At 40.9% G+C, this 7,850-nt stretch overlaps 1 pseudogene; it reads right to left on the bottom strand.

Moving 5' to 3' along the window:
* Positions 1 to 1,234: 1,234 nt before the first annotated feature.
* Positions 1,235 to 3,117, bottom strand: LOC138089961 (calmodulin-binding transcription activator 1-like; annotated as a pseudogene).
* Between the last annotated feature and the right edge of the window lie 4,733 nt (positions 3,118 to 7,850).

The raw sequence follows: 7,850 nt of genomic DNA, 5'->3' as shown, positions 1-7,850 counted from the left end.
TATTGTTACCTGGCTTATTTAACTTCTATGCAGAGTACATCATGAGAAATGTTGGACTGGAGGAAGCACAAGGAAACACAAGTTAAGGGCAAAGTTATAAAGACTCAGAGTTTTAACAGTAATATTGGAAACACAAACTAGAGTAAAGGGGAGGTTCAGAGACTGTTGGTAAATTTGCATACTGTTGTGTTTATTTCCTAAGGGAACACTAATAACTTGGTGGGGAAACAAAAAGAAGAAACACTTATTCTCCTCCATGTATAGTCAAATGCAGCATCTTTGTTTTTTTTTTCCAAAGACTTTATGTGCTCGTATTTGAAGATATGAAGTTCTGAAGACTGATCTTTCAATTGTTGAAAAATATTAGACATGATGGTGCAAAACAATGTTTTCTGGTGTGATTTTTACAAACCCTTAGAAAAGTACTTGAGAAATATATTCTCTTTGGTGACATTTCAAACAGCATATGTTTTAGTTTGAAATAATATATTTCAGCTTCACAAGGAATAACAATATAAATAACCAAAATATATATTAGGAAATAAATCCCTGAGTATTTCTCCTGAACCAAATTATTTTCTGAGCAAATTCTATTTTCTGAAATAGGGACTGACTCCTTCAAAGAATAACTCTATCCTTTTTTCCTGTCACTAGGACTAGGCAGTTCTGTAAGGTGATGGTGTTGTTCTATTATAATACTGACATTTAGTGATTGAAAACAATGTTTTTAATGAGGTTTGCAAACTCTTAATTTCTGTGATTTTGTCTATGTAATGCCAATGTTAATAAATCAATCAACAATATCGATAAAATCAGCAAAAACAGGTATCAATGAGTTCACATTCATTCACTCAACAAATTTTTATTGAATCCCTACTATGTGCTAGAAACTATTCTAATCACAATAAACCAGAAAAACCTTTTTGACTTCAAGAAGCTCAGATTCCAGTAGGGAAGACAGACAAAAATAAATAAATATGTAACTAGATATGTATCTAAGTACCTGGAAGAGTGACTAGCGTATAATTGGTTTTCAGTAGCTTTTACAAAAACAGTTTTTATTGAAGTAAAATTTCTATAAAGTGTGGTAGGCAAGATGATGTCCCTATAACAATGTCCATGCGCTAATCCCTGGAATCTATGAATGCTACTTGATAAGGCAAGGGGGATCAAGGTCATAGATGGGATTAAGAATGCTAATAAGCTGACTTTAGGGTAAGGAAGTTATCCTGGATCATCTGGAGGCACCCAAAGTCATCCCCGTGGTTCCGATGAGGAAGAGGGAGCCAGTGTCAGAGTAATGCAGCGTGAGGAAGCCTTGAATGGCTATTGCTGGCTTTGGAGACAAAAACCAAGGTATGTGGGCAGCCTCTAGCAGCTGGAGAGGACAGGAAATGGATTCTCCCTGAGAGCTCCAGAAGGAAGAAACCCTGCTGACACATTGATTTTAACCCAGTGATGCCTAGTTCGGGCTTCTGATTCCCAGAATTATAAAATAGTAAATCTGTCTGTCTTAAACCAGTAGAAGTTAAGTCACTCAGTCGTGTCTGACTCTTTGCGACCCCATGGATGGTAACCTACCAGACTCCGTGGTCCATGGGATTCTCTAGGCAAGAATACTGGAGTGGGCTGCCATTTCCTTCTCCAGGGGATCTTCCCAACCCAGGGATCGAACCCGGTCTCCTGCATTGCAGACAGACGCCTTACTGTCTGAGCCACTAGGGAAGCCAACAATTCATTGCAGCGGAGATAGGAAACTAGTACAAACAGTGAAATTTACAGATCTTAGCATATGAATCAATGTCTTAATAAATATCTTTACTCATGCAAGCAACCAAGCTACAGATATTTCCATCACCATTGTCATATTTCCTTCACTGAGGCCTTCTAATCAAACCATTCTCCACCAAACAGGGAATTGCTGTTCTAATTTCTATCACATTAAATTAGTTTAGCTTGTTCTTGAACGTCACATAAAATAAATCATAGAGTATGCATTCTTTTGTTTCTGGTTTCTTTCAACATACTGGTTTTGAAGTTTATCAGAGTTGAGTCTATCTGTTCAACCTCCCACCCCTTTTTCAAAGTCTTTTTGGCCAGGCTGTGGCCTGTGGGATCCTCATTTCCTCGACCAGGGATTGAACCCACAAGCTCCTGCAGAGAAAACAAGTGGAGCCTCAACCACTGGACTGCCAGAGAGGTCCCAGTAGTTCAACCCTTTTTACTACATTGCCTGGAAAGCTTCATGGATGGAGGAGCCTGGAAGGCTGCAGTCCATGGGGTCGCTAAGAGTCTGACACGACTGAGCGACTTCACTTTCACTTTTCACTTTCATGCATTGGAGAAGGAAATGACAACCCACTCCAGAGTTCTTGCCTGGAGAATCCCAGGGACGGGGGAGACTGGTGGGCTGCTGTCTATGGGGTTGCACAGAGTCGGACACGACTGAAGTGACTTAGCAGTAGCAGCAGCAGTATTGCTTTTAAGCACACAGTCAGGTTAGATCAGGGCCATGCCTGAAATCAGAGCTTCTGTCATAATTCACTGGTCCAAGCTGTAGCAGCACCTACCCAGATTGAAAGGGATGGAAAAATAAATCTCTCTTTTTAACACTTTTTTCCATTTTTAAAACTGAAATAAATTTTAATACACACAATGAAGAGAGCGTTTTGCAAATTTTTCACTCAAAGGAGTATCTCTGTTTGAGGAAATCAGTGTATTACACTTTGAGAGATGAAATGCACCAGCCTGTGCACCAAAATAAAAAAATGAAATTGAATCAAAAAATGAAATGGTTATGCAAGGTGATGCAGGGCAAGAGATCAAAGGTGAAGGGTCATAACAATATTCAAAAGAAATCCAAAAGGACGGCTGCATCATGGTCCCATTAACGTTCCAAAAGTGCCTTTCTTTGGGTAAACTTGAGCATTTTGGCAGACATTCAAGCAGCCTTATCAGTAAAAAGATTTTTACATGACTACAATTGCTATTCCCATGATTAACTTCTATAGGTGACATGGTGTTGAGAACACAGGAGATGTTAGTTCTGCAGAATACACTTGGGTAAATGCTCTTTGAGCTTGTTTTCAGCAGCCGTTTCCCCTCCTCATGCTACATCCTTCTGCTCCTTGTCGTGGGACATTGAATAGGCACTTCTTGCCACGGCCACCGACCACAACTCCGCCTCTTGAGGTGAGTGGCAAAGGTTCTATTGTGGACCAAGCTGTCTCCTCAAATTCATATGTTAAAGTCCTAACCCTCAACCCCTCAGAATGCGAAGGTATTTGCAGACAGGGCCTTTAAAGAGGTGATTAATCACGATGGTGTGATCATTCACCTAGAGCCAGACATCCTGGAATGTGAAGTCAAGGGGGCCTTAGAAAGCATCACTACGAACAAAACTAGTGGAGGTGATGGAATTCCAGTTGAGCTCTTTCAAATCCTAAAAGATGATGCTGTGAAAGTGCTGCACTCAATATGCCAGCAAATTTGGAAAACTCAGCAGTGGCCACAGGACTAGAAAAGTTTTCATTCCAATTCCAAAGAAAGGCAATGCCAAAGAATGCTCAAGGTGAAGGTAAGGTGAAGTCACTCAGTCGTGTCCGACTCTTTGTGACCCCATGGACTGTAACCTACTAGGCTTCTCCGTCCATGGGATTCTCCAAGCAAGAATACTGGAGTGGATTGCCATTTCCTTCTCCAGAGGATCTTCCCGACCCAGGGATCAAACCCAGGTCTCCCGCATTGGAAGCAGACACTTTAACCTCTGAGCCACCAGGGAAGCCTGTATGAATGCTCAAACTACCGCACAATTGCACTCATCTCACACGCTAGTAAAGTAATGCTCAAAATTCTCCAAGCCAGGCTTCAGCAGTACGTGAACCGTGAACTTCCAAATGTTCAAGCTGGTTTTAGAAAAGGCAGAGGAACCAGAGATCAAATTGCCAACATCTGATGGATCATGGAAAAAGCAAGAGAGTTCCAGAAAAACATCTATTTCTGCTTTATTGACTATGCCAATGCCTTTGACTGTGTGGATCACAATAAACTATGGAAAATTCTGAAAGAGATTGGAATACCAGATTATTTGACCTGCCTCTTGAGAAACCTGTATGTAGGTCAGGAAGCAACAGTTAGAACTGGACATGGAACAACAGAGTGGTTCCAAATAGGAAAAGGAGTACGTCAAGGCTGTATATTGTCACCCTGCTTATTTAATTTCTATGCAGAGTACATCATGAGAAACACTGGGCTGGAAGAAGGACAAGCAGGAATCAAGATTGCCAGGAGAAACATCAACAACCTCAGATATGCAGATGACACCACCCTTATGGCATAAAGTGAAGAGGAACTAAAAATCCTCTTGATGAAAGTGAAAGAGGAGAGTGAAAAAGTTGGCTTAAAGCTTAACATTCAGAAAACGAAGATCATGGCATCCAGTCCCATCACTGCATGGGAAATAGATGGGGAAACAGTGGAAACAGTGTCAGACTTTATTTTTGGGGGCTCCGAAATCACTGCAGAAGGTGACTGCAGCCATGAAATTAAAAGACGCTTACTCCTTGGAAGGAAAGTTATGACCAACCTAGATAGTATATTCAAAAGCAGAGACATTACTTTGCCAACAAAGGTCCGTCTAGTCAAGGCTATGATTTTTCCAGTGGTCATGTATGGATGTGAGAGTTGGACTGTGAAGAAAGCTGAGTGCCGAAGAATTGATACTTTTGAACTGTGGTGTTGGAGAAGACTCTTGAGAGTCCCTTGGACTGCAAGGAGATCCAATCAGTCTATTCTAAAGGAGATCAACCCTGGGATTTCTTTGGAAGGAATGATGCTAAAGCTGAAACTCCAGTACTTTGGCCACCTCATGTGAAGAGTTGACTCATTGGAAAAGACTGTGATGCTGGGAGGGATTGGGGGCAGGAGGAGAAGGGGACGACAGAGGATGGGATGGCTGGATGGCATCACCAACTCGATGGACGTGAGTTTGAGTGAACTCCGGGAGTTGGTGATGGACAGGGAGGCCTGGCGTGCTGCAATTCATGGGGTCGCAAAGAGTCAGACACGACTGAGCGACTGAACTGAACTGAAGGTAAAATGAGATCTTGTGGGTGTACCCTATTGCAATATAACCAGTACCCCTTACAAGAGGGCTTCCCTCGTGGCTCAGATGGTAAAGAATCTGCCTGCAATGCGGGAGACCTGGGTTTGATTCCTGGGTCGGAAAGATTCTTTGGAGAAGGGAATGGCTACCTACTCTAGTATTCTTATCTGGAGATTTCCATGGACAGAGGAGCCTGGGGGGCTACAGTCCATGGAGGTCACAAAGAGTCAGACATGACTGAGCAACTAACACTTATAAGAAGAGGTTAGGACAGGGACACGCACAGAGGAAGAAGACAGCATGAATACCCTGGGAGAAGATAGCATCTGCAAGCCAAGGGAAGAAGCCGCAGGAGGAAATTCTGCTGACACGGTGATCTTGGACCTGTAGCCACCAGAACCAGGAGGAAAGAAGTTTCTGTTGCGTAAGACACCTGGTCTGTGGTGTTCGCTATAGTAGGCTTGGAAAGTGAAAATGAATGCAGACCCATGCAGAAGATGGGAGATGTTATTGTGGCAATATATGGAAAGTACCATCTGCTACAGTGAGGTTTAAGCCCCTGCTTTCTGTTAGTTTTCCATTTATCCCATCTGTTTTTAGTGTTCTATTTCTCCCCATTCTCCACCACCTTTCTTGCCTTCCTTTGTTTTAGTCATTATTATTATGTTTGCAATTCTATTGTTCCTCCTTTAAGCTCTAACTCTGTTGTGTTCTTTCAGTGGTTGCTCTGGGGTTGTTTTGCATCGTTATTTTATCACAGCCTGCTTAGAACCAACATCATACCGCTTTACCACTTAAGAGACTTGTAACGGTATGATTCTTTTATGCGCTCGTCATATATTTTTCTTCTATGTATATCATAAACATTATCTTTTAAAGAAACTAGGAAAAAAGAAAATGGCCTCATATTTATGTATGGATAGAGCATTTCTGGAGTTCTTTATCTCTTTTTTGTGGATCTTTTTAATGTAGCACTTCCCTTCAGTCTAAAGAATTTCCTTTAGCATTTCTGAAAATAAAGGTCTGGTTGCAAAAAAGTTCCCTGAGTTTTATCTGAAAAAAAAAAAAAAACCACACCTTAATTTTACCCTCATTTTTGAAGCATATTTTCACTGGATATAGAATTATAGTTTGACAGAAAGAGACTCATAGATTTAGAAAATGAACTTATGGTTGCGGGGCAGAAGGGATAGTTAAGGAGTTTGGGAAGGTCATGTACAGGCTTCTATATTCAAAGTGGATAACCAACAAGGGTCTATTGTATAGTACATGGAACGCTACTCAATGTTTCATGCCAACCTGGATAGGAGGGGGGTTTGGGGGAGAATGGATACATGTATATGTATGGCTGAGTCCCTTTGCTGTTCACCTGAAACTACCACAACATTTTTTATTGATTAATTTATTTATTTTAATTGAAGGATAATTGCTTTAAAATATTGTGGTGATGAAACTACCACCACATTGTTAATCAACCATACCCCAATACAAAATAAAAAGTTAAATTTTGAAAAAAAAAAAACTATAGTTTGCAAGGTTTTTTAAATGTTCTTTTGCTATGAGTTGATTTGTGTGTCTCTCCATCCCTTCTATCTGTTCCAGATTCCTTCATTGAAGTTCTCATCCTCAGTACTTGACCTTATTTGGGTATAGAGTCTTTACAGATGTAATCAAGTCAAATTCTGTCATTAAGGGAGCCTAACCCAACACGATGGGCCTCCCTGGTGGCTCAGATGGGAAAGAATCTGCCTGCAATGCAGAAGACCCGGCTTCAGCTCCTGGGTCAGGAAGATCCCCTGGAGAAGGAAATGGCTACCCACTCCAGTATTCTTGCCAGGAGAATCCCACAGACAGAGGAGTCTGGCAGGCTACAGTCCACAAGGTTGCAAAGGTTCAGGCATGACTGAGTGACTAAAACACCCCCCCCCCACCCCCCAATGTGGTATGGTGTCCTGAAAAAGAGAGGAAATGTAGATAGAGAGACAAGCACAGAGGGAAGGCGCCGTGAAGAGGCACCGGGAGAAGGCAGTCATCCGCAAGCCAGAAATAGAGACCTGGACTAGAGCCCCCTTCATAGTCCTCAGAGACAATCAACCCTGGCAAGCAACCAACCAACCCTTGATTTTGAACTGCTAGCTTCAGCACTGTGAGACAATAACTTTCTGTTCTTTAAGCCATCCCGTCTACGGTACTTTGTTATGGCAACCCCAGCAAACTAACACACCTCTTATCACTTTAAAGATCTTGTTCCACTTTTCTTCTGGCCTCTGAATCTTTTCTAATGAGAAGTTAGTTGTTATAATTATTTCCCTGTATGTAATGTTTCTTTTTTTCCCTCTGGATACTTTTTAAGATTTTATTTTAATCTTTGATTTTCAGTAGTTCGAAACTTACAGGGCCCAGTGATCCTGCTTGGAGGTTGCCTGTGAATTAATTTTTCATCTAATTTGGATACATTTTTACCAATATGTCTTAAAATATTTTTTTCTGCCTTATTCTTTTTCTCTTCCCCCTGGACTTCAATCATCAAAGAAAATAATACTACACCACAGGTTACTAAGACTCTGTTCCTTTTTCTCCCAATATTTTTTATTTCGGTTTTTCAATTTGAATAATTTCCATTTATCTGTTTTCAGGATTTAGTTCTTTTTTATATTTTAATTCTGTTCTAAATCTTTTTCCATTTAGTTATTTTTTAAATATATTTTCCATTTCTCTGCTTAAACTCTCCATCCATTTATTCTAT

Source organism: Capricornis sumatraensis, chromosome 13 (assembly GCF_032405125.1).
Source record: "Capricornis sumatraensis isolate serow.1 chromosome 13, serow.2, whole genome shotgun sequence".
Classification (NCBI taxonomy): Eukaryota; Metazoa; Chordata; class Mammalia; order Artiodactyla; family Bovidae; genus Capricornis; species Capricornis sumatraensis.
Note: the sequence above shows the minus strand (reverse complement) of the source record. Positions and strands in the feature narration are given on the sequence as shown.